The 11,161-nt window shown below is 40.1% G+C and overlaps 1 long non-coding RNA gene across 1 annotated transcript; it reads right to left on the bottom strand.

Moving 5' to 3' along the window:
* Nucleotides 1-635: 635 nt before the first annotated feature.
* Nucleotides 636-6,371, bottom strand: LOC136693915 (uncharacterized). The gene is made up of 3 exons (XR_010802129.1): nucleotides 6,274-6,371; nucleotides 6,109-6,163; nucleotides 636-692 (listed from the first exon to the last, which is right to left on the bottom strand). It is a non-coding gene; the product is annotated as an uncharacterized lncRNA (long non-coding RNA).
* Nucleotides 6,372-11,161: the final 4,790 nt, after the last annotated feature.

Raw genomic sequence — 11,161 nt, forward strand, 5'->3', positions numbered from 1 at the left:
GTACAGAACAAGCATGAATAGATTAAGTTTGAGGGACACTATAAGCAAGGGAGATTTTTTTTTTTTTTGAGGTTTGATTGGAATACAGAGAGAGTTGGAGAATGTTAGACCATTTTTGAAAAAACCTGTCGAATATAAATATAAATGTGCAATAGTTTGTCGTTGTGCAACATACAATGAAGAGTGTCTTCCACATTTAATCCATCTGTGGCAGTGAACACACACACACACAGATTAGTGAACTAGGAGCTGTGAACACACCCAGAGTGACGGGCAGCCATCACCGGGAAGCAGTTGTGGGTTCGGTACCTTGCTCAAGGGCACCTCAACTGTTGATTGAGGGAAAAAGACAGGGCTGTTCCTTCATTCCCACTGCCCCAGTCTCCCTGACAATCGTGGGAACTGAACCTCACTTTTCAGTCCTAAGGCCTCTTCTCTAAGCATTAGGCTACGGCTCCTTAATAAATAAAACATCAGTAACTATCAGCAACAGGTTACTGCATTTGAGAATGATGTTTTGTTGCAGTGAAAATTGTGGTTGATTTTGGCAGATGCCACACATCTTTCTTGTGCTTCACCTGGCTTAGATCATCCTTAAACACAATGTAATGCTTCACCTGCCAAACTGAAACAAACCTGTTGTGAGATCAGGAGTGCATGTGACATGCTCCATTCTCTCCGCTGATATCCATCTGGGGAAAAAGACAACACACCTTTTTTTTTTTTGACAGCAGAACTTTTAATACTGATTTCTGCTCTAAATATAGGGTGGCCCCTGAAAGATAAACTCATTCAATAAAGACCCTTATGGACAGACTGTTTATCTCAACAGCCAGTAAAGAGTAAGAGCAGGTGTGTGGGGGAGAGTAGGCCACCAAATACACAGACAGAACACACACACTGCCTGCAGCTTTAAAGAAAGAAAAAAAAAAGGCCTTCTCACACACCAAAAAAAAAAGCAGTGTGCCAAGGCCCTAGTAACGTGGACTGTGTTTGATACTGACATCCCCCAACATGCTCTCCAGATTATAAACAGTGTTCTTCATCTGTAAAATCATCACTTTCTAGCTCTCCGTCCTCTTAAGGGCAGCCCTAGCCAGCAGGATTTCTCGCACGTCATACAGTGTGTGACATCAGCTGGAAATGTTAGCTTGTGTTGGAGGGGAATAAAAAATGAGGCACACATGCCAGAAAGAAGGCTGAGCTCAGGTTAGAATGGTGGCCCAGAGAGTCACAGCAAGAGCACCGAAACAAAAGATGACAAATCATAAATTAAAATTAGGAACACACAAATAAAAGACGAAGGCACAATAACAAAAAGACAAACAAAAAAGAAAAGCCCAGAAAAAAGACACCAAAACATAACAATATTGAGCGTAAACACACAAATCAACAGAAAAACATTAACAGAGGACATAAAGACATTGAGAGAAAACAAAAAAAGTGTAACACACTTTTAAAGTTGCTATGTCCTTATCTTTTGTTTGCTGCCTAAACACTTTTGTGTGTTGCGTCTCTGAGCCATCGTAGGTCTGCAATGAATGCAGAATAAAGGAAAGGATAACTGCAGCAAAATAGACATTTGCTTTGGTTTCTAACACAGGTGTTACTGCTTGAGCTTCTTTGAACTCAACCGAGCAATATAACTCAAACACAAAGACATCACAACAGCACTGATCCCAGAACTGACCCTTGGTTTATACATAGCTCTTCAGAAGTCCAGATGGAGGGAGAGAAGAGTGAAAGAGACAATGTGGACAGGAAAGAGTGATCATACGATGAGAAGGAAGATAGACATCCACTGATCAAAGTGAATACATTTGCACCTTTATGTCCTTATAGTGTCCTTCCAACTTTCTTGTGTGTCTGCAAAGCAAGAAATGTATTGCAATACAACTACATATGATATGAGTGGGAAGAAACCTTGCTAAAGTATCTTTATAAGCAAAACTTAAAGAGAGACAGATGGATTTGGGCTTTTGGAAAGGTTGGACCCATGTGCTACTTTTTCTTCCTAAAGTCTTTACAATATTCACAATATTAGGTTGCATTTATATCCACAAAAAAGTTATAACTGATATATGCGTAATCATTTTTCTGCCTCTCTTTAGATCTTCACCTTTATTAGAACTAAACAGGCTTTTTTTTATTATTGTACCTTTAATAGTGATGTATTAAAATAAGATGTGTCCCACCAAAGCAGCTGCACATGAGCCTAAGCTCACCATGCTCAATGTCAAACATGGGGTTCTCTGAATAACTCTCTAAAACTACAAAGCAATTCAGTACATTTGGAATGAGTTTAAGTGGCATTTATAATTCAGAGCTAAGCATCCAACATCAGTATCTGACCTCCCTTGTAGGTGAATGCCATCAAATCCCCACAGCATTCTTCCAACATCTGGGAGGACAAACTCCATCTCCTTTCTGTTCAGGAGAAATGTTGGATGAGCACATGCTTACTAACCTTTAGCCATATAGTGTATGCAAGAATGTCAAAGCTGTGCAGATGTTCTATGACAATATAAGCCCTTAGTTTAGAATAACACAGATCTCGTGGAAGACTGATTCACTCTTACATAAGCATTGTCCTCCCTCTAGCCATCTTGGGGATGTGTCAGAGACACAGTGACTGAGAAACACAACCACACACACACACACTAATGAGACACCATCTTGAGTGGTTATAGGTCCTACTTTAAGTCCTGTTCCAAGCAGTCGGATTCTTGATCTAGAGCATTCTCCAGTGGTTGTCAGAGACTGGGTGGGGATAGGAATCATGGGAAAGCTCCCAGTGTGCATTGTGGCTCCCTTTGAATGTATGTGGGTCATTTTGGGGTAGTTTTGAGGTTTTTCCTGGAATCTGTGTGGGCTAGTAAGATGTCAGATGGTGCCCCTAGATCTTGCTACCCAAAAGACTGAAAGACTGTCTGTGCCCTTGCTTTCCTTCTACGTTGTGCCCTCTTAAGGGCACAATAAAGGTTGCTTGTTTGCAGTAAGGTTGTGTTTCAATTATCCATCTCCAAAGCCATAACATGTTTCGATTAGTCCAAGACTTCTCAGGAGAACACACCTGATTTTCCTGTGCCCTTTATTTCCCCAGGTGAAAGATCTGAACAGCAGGAGAGTCTTAAAGCTTTACAGTCTTTCCATTTGATCTTGTTGTTGTTTTGCAGAACATTCAGAGATGGTAAGCCGATCTTTTCATTGATTTTTTCTCTTCTATCAAGCCGGCAGTCCACAGAGTGCTACTATCCTCTGTCATTAGTCTGAGACACATTTTGGGCTAAGCTTCACAAAGTTTTCGTTCTGATGAAAGCCAGCTCATCTGATGGTCACAGATGGCAGCCAGCTCCAGCTGCAGAAGCTGGTAATAAACAAGTGGGGCTTGTGGGTCCTCGGCAGGTGGAGAGAAAGATGCAATCCATCACGGTGGACTGGCAGAATGCTGTCCTGCAGGGCTGTGCTGACACAGCTGTCGTGGTGCAACAGCTCTACAGCTCTTCCGCACATCACCCCAACACCTGTCTGTCTGCTAGAAGTTCCCATGTCTGGTTCAGCCCAGGTTAATGAACCTGTGAGAACTGTGAAGTCCTTATTCTGCATTTTTCTAGCATTTACTAATTGCATTTTTTACCAAGGAATAAGTTTGATGTTTTTTGGGGTATTTGTTTAATTACTTTTATTGAACTAATTTGCAGTTTCTTTACTGTATAGATTTAAACTGACTTTAGCTTTGAAATATTAGCATTTTCAGGAAGTAAAACATGTTCATGCAATTTTATGGCCTTTCTCTTGGGATGTTTATCATATTTTTCCACAGATTTATTTATTCAAGAATGGGTGGAACTGAACTACTGTAGGCTAAGTAGGTACAGTCAAACTCAACGAATTGCAAAACACACTGTTGGTTTCTTAAGAGTGAACATTATTCATTTTCTCCTAATATTAATGAACAATTCCTGTTTAGTTGCTAATATATTACATTTTCTCTGAACTGCTAAAACACTAAACCACTTTATCAGAACTAAAAACTTCTTTTCAGTCACACAGCTCCAGGGACCTGGAGGTTGTGGGTCGAGTCCTGATTGTCTGTGAGGAGTTTGGTGTGTTCTCCCTGTGTCTGCGTGGGTTTCCTCCAGGTGCTCCGGTTTCCTCCCACAGTCCAAAAACACACATTGGTAGGTGGATTGGCGACTCAAAAGTGTCCGTAGCTGTTAGTGTGTGAGTGAATGTGTGTGTTGCCCTGTGAAGTACTGGCACCCCTCCAGGGTGTATTCCCTCCTTGTGCCCAATGATTCCAGGTAGGCTCGCAACCCATAACTGGATCAGCGGTTACAGATAATGAATGAATGAATAATCACTTCTTTAACAAAAAGAAAAGAGTATTTTGTTTCACACACACAAGACAAGAAGCAATACAACAGTAAACCACTCAATAATATCAACAACCACATACATTTCCCCTTAGTAATTATCTGGAACATCTTACTGTTAATTTAGAAGCATGCTAACAAGTTCCACAGATACTCAAGCCACATACAGTGGCATAAAAAGAATACCAACAGTGTTGCAATCCCCAAGTAGGATGTCACATGTGGTACCAAATGCACAGAAACAGCCTTGAGTTCACTGGTAATGCATATCATTTAAATAATCAATCATGTAATTTCTCATAAAAAGTTATGCAGCTTGAGTAATTTTAAAAAACATCCTATTATGTTAGCCGATTAACCCAGTTGTTTGAAGCACATGCATGTGGCTGTGTGACTGTGAATGCACACATTCAGTAAAATATTCACATACACGCACAGTGCAGCCAACCCTTCTTTTCTCTTCATTAAGCAGCCTGTTTCCATTCAGTCTGTGATGTGTATTAGAACAAGATTGCATTAAGCCATAATATTATGGTACATAAGCCAATCATTGTACTAACCCAGCTTTGTCTAACAAATTTAAATGTTTTAAATCTTCAGCCTTATTGATAGCAGCTAGGACATTGATGAAGGCTTACGAATCACTATAAGAGTGAATAATGTGTGTGAGGTTTCTACACATGGTCAGCTGAGCAGAACAAACCAGCAACTAGATCTAGGACTGTGGAGGCAAAAGTCCTGCAACGACATTGTGAACTGACTGAACACTAATGGTCAGTAGACTACTTAACTAGGAACTGGGCACAAAATGCTGCTAGAAGAGGGGAGAACTTCCCACTGCTCTTCTGGAAAGGCTTTACACTAGATTTTGTAACATTGCTGTTTAGATTGAATTGCAATCAGTCAAAAGAGCATCACTGCGGTCAGATTCTGATGTTAGATAATTAGGTCTCAATCAGAAACACACTCCAACTCATTCCAGAGATGCTGGGTGAAGTGGCATTACTTCAGAGGACCCATATTCGAACCTTGGGTTATGTTTTGTTACACTGTTACATTTGATCTGGTAAGTTCTGATTTCACGTTGCAATTTAGTGAGACCTTGGCATACTATACATACATCCTGTTGTCATCACCTATGCATGCTGCATTTCCCCATACAAGACACTGATGTGTTTGTAGTTGGCCGTGCATGTGACATCGGTGTTTGGTCAATTCGTGAATTAGCTGCAAAAAAATTATTAAACAGGCTCATTTCGTTGCCACTCGACTAATATTATGTTACGAATACCCGTAAGAAAGTTCAAGCACCAACTTTAGGCAACATATAGAATACTTATATGTGCAATATTTACTCACACTTGAACTCACACTAGCTGAATTAATGCACCTTAATGCAGTTAACCATGTATAAAACTGTGTGCTAGTGTGAGGTTTGAGATAAAGAAGAATGAATTAAGTAAAAAGTGCAGTTGTTTAACATTTGCCTTAAAGTTTTCTACAGTAAAATGACAAAAAAAAATTAATTGAAATGTGAGAACCCTCGTGTTGAACTATAAAACACACATAACGACAAATAAAATGTATATTATAAAACGATGTCCACTGAATGCATGGTATGGTTATGGTAATGAAATGGTTTTTTATTATTATTATTCCATTTCTTATTCCGTATGAATTAGTCATAAACATTACCGTTGTCCTATAGTACAATAATATTTAACCCACTCACCTGGCTTTGCAAACTGGTTTTGTGCCTTGGACCACGGACTGGACCAATTTCACACCTGTTTTTGTTTCGAAGCAAAAGTGAAACGTCAGTATTTGGACATATGCAGCAACTGAAACCAAAATAAAAGTTACCTCCACTAACTCCGCGTATTAACATTAAAATCACTCTCATTTCCTCAAACCTCTTAGCACTGGGAAAGTCCAGTGTTAGTACTCAGCCCTGACTCTGCAAACAAAGTGGCTCAGAAACGCAACACAATATGGAGTTCCAAAAGCAGCACTGAACGGAGGAGTGCTGCAGAGTTCAAATATCAACCATCGTCCCCCAAAATCACATACAGCGCCTTCAAGAAGCTGAGAGCAGGAAATAATCTTTCAACGAGAACTCTTTGGCTCCCTCTTGTGTCGCTTCACCCTCAATGAGTCATTGCCTACCGCCGTATCTGAAAATAAGATGAGTAGGTTCTGTAGAAATCAGATTCGTTTTCAGTACGATAAGATAATTTGTAGGTACTTACAGAATAGTTGATAAGAAGTGTTAACTAAAAATAATACCTTATTCCATTTCACTTCATATATATTTAATGTCAAATTAAATTAATGGTGAATTAAATGTGATAATGTAGACCTGTGAAGGAAACTGACAGCTGTTTGTGTCTGCAGTCAGATCTGTTTAATTTCCTATTTTAGACTTAAAATATCTAAAAGTAAGAGCTATATTATCACAAGGCACTTTTACCGCTGGTATGTAGTTTCACAAGAAGTATGTTTACCCATAACAATGCAATGTTAGGGGTTTGAATTTTTGGTAGAGGCTGCCCTCTGCTCGTAGAGGGTAGTGCCAAGATCAACATCAACAGAGGGCGCCACTCACCATGCTAAATATATATATATATATATATATATATATATATATATATATATATATATATATATATATATATATAGATTCGCAGAGCCTACCTGGGATCATTGGGCGCAAGGCGGGAACACACTCTGGAGGGGGCGCCAGTCCTTCACAGGGCAACACACACACACACACACACACATACATTCACTCACACACTCACACCTACGGAAACTTTTGAGTCATCAATCCACCTACCAATGTGTTTTTGGACTGTGGGAGGAAACCGGAGCACCCGGAGAAAACCCACGTGGACACGAGGAGAACACACCAAACTCCTCACAGACAGTCACCCGGAGTGGGACTTGAACCCACAACCTCCAGGTCCAACAACCTGCAGCACCGTGCCGCCCATATATATATTTTACTTTATAAAATACTTTTATAATATATAATCATTTACTACCTAACTGAAATATGAATGTGATACAAATGTAATATATAAAATATATAGAGAAATAGGAGCTTCCTTTTCATTTATGATGCTTGAACCTGAGGCCTCAGGGGCACTTAGTCTATCACCCCAAGCAGAGTCAGTTAATGGTGGAGTAAGGACACCGGGAAGTTATATTTCATTATTCAGAGCATAGGAGTTTCCTGTCAGCTTCTCGAGTTCAATAGGATCTCCTTTTTTTTTTTTCTTAAAAAAAAATATGAGGGGAAAATGCGCATTCACAAATTTGGGGGAGGGAGCTTCTGAGAGGTGTGTTTGTGTTGCTGTGAGTTTCAAATATCAACAATCATCTCCACAGTTGCACACATTGCCCTAGAAAGAAAGAGAACAATATCGAGGGAACCAGGCTTTTACACATACAAGGAAACGAGGGGCATATGCGAGCTTCAATCACATGACACAGAAGGGACAAGAACAAGACAAAGCAGAAGACCAGGATAGAAACAGAGGGAATAGAGAGACAAAATGTGAGAGGTAACTAAAACCTGTGGAAGAAATATTTAACTTACAATGGTCTGCCCACTAGAATTAATTCAGAAAATGGAACGGACATTCAAAAAATGCATTCTTCAAACTTTAACCATGTGGTGTGTAAAAAAGTCTAGAATGTCCCCATATAATTCACCAAGTGATCCCAGCCAGAAAGATTCAGTCTAGCCCTGCTGGGTATGAATGTACAACAAAAGTCTAAAAGAAACACTTTTATACCTTATGGGGGGGTGGCTAGACTAGTGATTGTTGTTTACCTGTATTTACTGGGGTAAAGGGCGGAAATAATAGTTGGAAAATGCCTAGCACAGGCTATGGTGTAGGGTAAACTGCACAATCTTCCTCCATATCATCTCAAGCCCATAGAAGGGACAGGGCTTGTGAAAGTAATGGACCACAATTTCCTGCCACTTGGACAGGGAGTAAGACTCGATGAAGAAATTGACACTAGTCCAAGGGTTTTGGCAAGAGCTTGTAGAAGGTACAAGGCGACAGAAAAAGGCAATCTGTAAGAATGGATTCGTGTAGAGTCAGTTTATGAAGCTCTTCACTTTGGATTGTGATTCTGACATTGGGTGTCACATGAAGGACTTTGAAAGGATTCTCAAAAGAGGATGAGAATTTTCAGGAAGAGCTCACAGGAAAGTCAGACAACTTCCCTATTGATAGGGTAGATAGGGCGTGTTCTCTGAGTTGTGAGTCTTGGGAAGTGGTAAATGAAACAGACATTTTCTGCAGAAAGGGAAGTAAAGACGACTGAACCTGGGAACTGAACAGACATTCACTCAGTATGTCAGTAGAAATATTTTGGGTATATTATTTATGTGTACTATATACATGGTAATGGTCTTCGAGGGTTCGAGTCCAACTCCATGTGACTGTCTGTGAGGAGTTTGGTGTATTCTCCTCGTGTCTGCGTGGGTTTCCTCCGGGTGCTCCGGTTTCCTCCCACAGTCCAAAAACACACATTGGTAGGTGGATTGGTGACTCAAGTGTCCGTAGGTGTGAATAAAGTGTCAGTGAGTGTGTGTGTGTGTGTTGTCCTGTGAAGGACTGGTGCCCCCTCCAGGGTGTATTCCCGCCTTGCGCCCAATGATTCCAGGTAGGCTCTGGACCCACCGCGACCCTGAACTGGATTAGAATGAATGAATATATATATATATATATAGTTAAAGAATGACTTATTTAGAATTAGAATTATATTTGGACAGGAGTGAGAGATGTGTGTTTATTCCTATGAGAGGTGTTTTGTTTATTCAAAAAAGGTATTGTTTGGAAACTTAAACTAAGTAAATAGGCCTAAACAGTATAGTTGTCTGTTCTAGCTACATGACAAAGTTTGTTATTTGTAAGGCTTTGGAGTTATTGAAATGACAGTAGGGGGAAGTGCTATGAAGTGCATGGTAGTGTTCCAGGAGTTATTTTACTCCTTGACTGCAATTAGCCTGGTCTAGTAGCTTTAGTCATGCATCCATACATAAACAGAGAAAGTGCCCAAACCTCCTTAGAGGCATTCCTTATGGAAATAAAGGTAAAGTAAAATAAGAGCATGGCCCAGTGATACAAACTTGACAATACAAACAATGGAAAACATGGCTGGGAAAAATAAACACAGAAACGAAACAAGACACAAAATGTAGTCAGACCATGACCATCACAAGTCCAAGCAAAGCATCCAGAAATCTTTGGACTATAATCCAAAAATCATAATAGTTGAAACATCCAGAGGCTGGGGCGGCAGACCATATAACCCCACTGAGCTTTGTCTGAATGACCACAAAGAAGAAAGTCCTGGCAGCCACATAGAACAAGACCCTGCTGCCACATTCAATAGTACAGGAAGCTGGCGCAGGCTAGACAGGAGCATGAGGCATCAGCATAGACAGGGCAGACGCGGTGGACGTTTGCTGAGACAAGACATTGGACATTTATCCAGATAGAGCAGAATGGACATGGGAGGGGGGGAGAAAAAAAACAACTTACAAAAGCATATGTTAGGCTTTACGCAAAGTGAGAATACTGATAATAAACACCACCTAAAGTATAACTAGGGACTCAATAGGAAACAATAGGGACTTGGTTGGAAACATGAATAAACAGGACCAGACATAGGAGTAACGGTAAAACTCAAATCTACAGATAAAACGGGAGAGGACACAGACACAGAAAACGAAACCAGGACAGAGACTGCTGATGTGATAGAGGACAAACCTATGGAAGGAACAGTTTCATTCTTGAACTTTAGCTGATTCTGGAATTGTTTTCTGTCCAAGCTCGGTGTTTTGGTTCTCGTGCCAAAATCACATAGCACAACATTGACATTATGATTCTCCACCCTGATGGATACTGATGACAACCCTCAGTCCTGAGTCCGTGTTGGCTTCTCTCATGGGTGGTTTTCTCATTAACACAGATCTACAGTCTCAGATCCACTCTCTGATGCCTCCCTTGCGGTTTGCTCTCCCAAACCTCAAGGCTCCACTTTTTACACTACACTATCCATAATGGGTCAGTTATTATGTAAGGGTGGTGTACAATCAAGACAGCGGGAGGCTACATACAAATGTGGAAGTGTTTTAATGACTAACAAACACAGAAATACAGAAAACACAGAAAAGCACACAATAGTGACTAAGAGACCTAGAAAACCTGACACAAGAAAGAGTAAGCACAATAACCAACAAACTAAGACAGGGCAACAAACACTTAAAAATCCTAGGTAATACAAAAGTCTTAGATTGCAGTTAAGGACACGTGACAGGGGTGCAAAAGAAAAAAAGGGGAAGACAAAATTAAACACAGAACATGTGGAAACCAAAACAAGACACAAGACAAAGTCAAACGATGACAATTTTCTGAATTTAGCAAGTTGGGAAATAATTTACAGATTAACTTTATATTATTATAGACCAAAGTGTGTGTGGCCCTATGAAGAACTGGCACCCCCTTCAGGGTGTGTACCTGCCTTGCACCCAGTGATTCCAGGTAGGCTCTGGACCCACCGCGACCCTGAACTGTATAAACAGTTACAGACAATGGATGATAATAATATAATATAAAATAATTAAAAGATACAATACAATAATTATATTATCAGTGTCTTTTCACTGTATTATGACTTTATTCTCAGTCTGGTATGTTTTCCCCTTTAATGCGGAAATGACTGTGGAAAGGTCTGTAGACAAAAAATTCAAATGTGAAATT

This window comes from Hoplias malabaricus, chromosome 4, assembly GCF_029633855.1.
Source record: "Hoplias malabaricus isolate fHopMal1 chromosome 4, fHopMal1.hap1, whole genome shotgun sequence".
Lineage (NCBI taxonomy): Eukaryota > Metazoa > Chordata > Actinopteri > Characiformes > Erythrinidae > Hoplias > Hoplias malabaricus.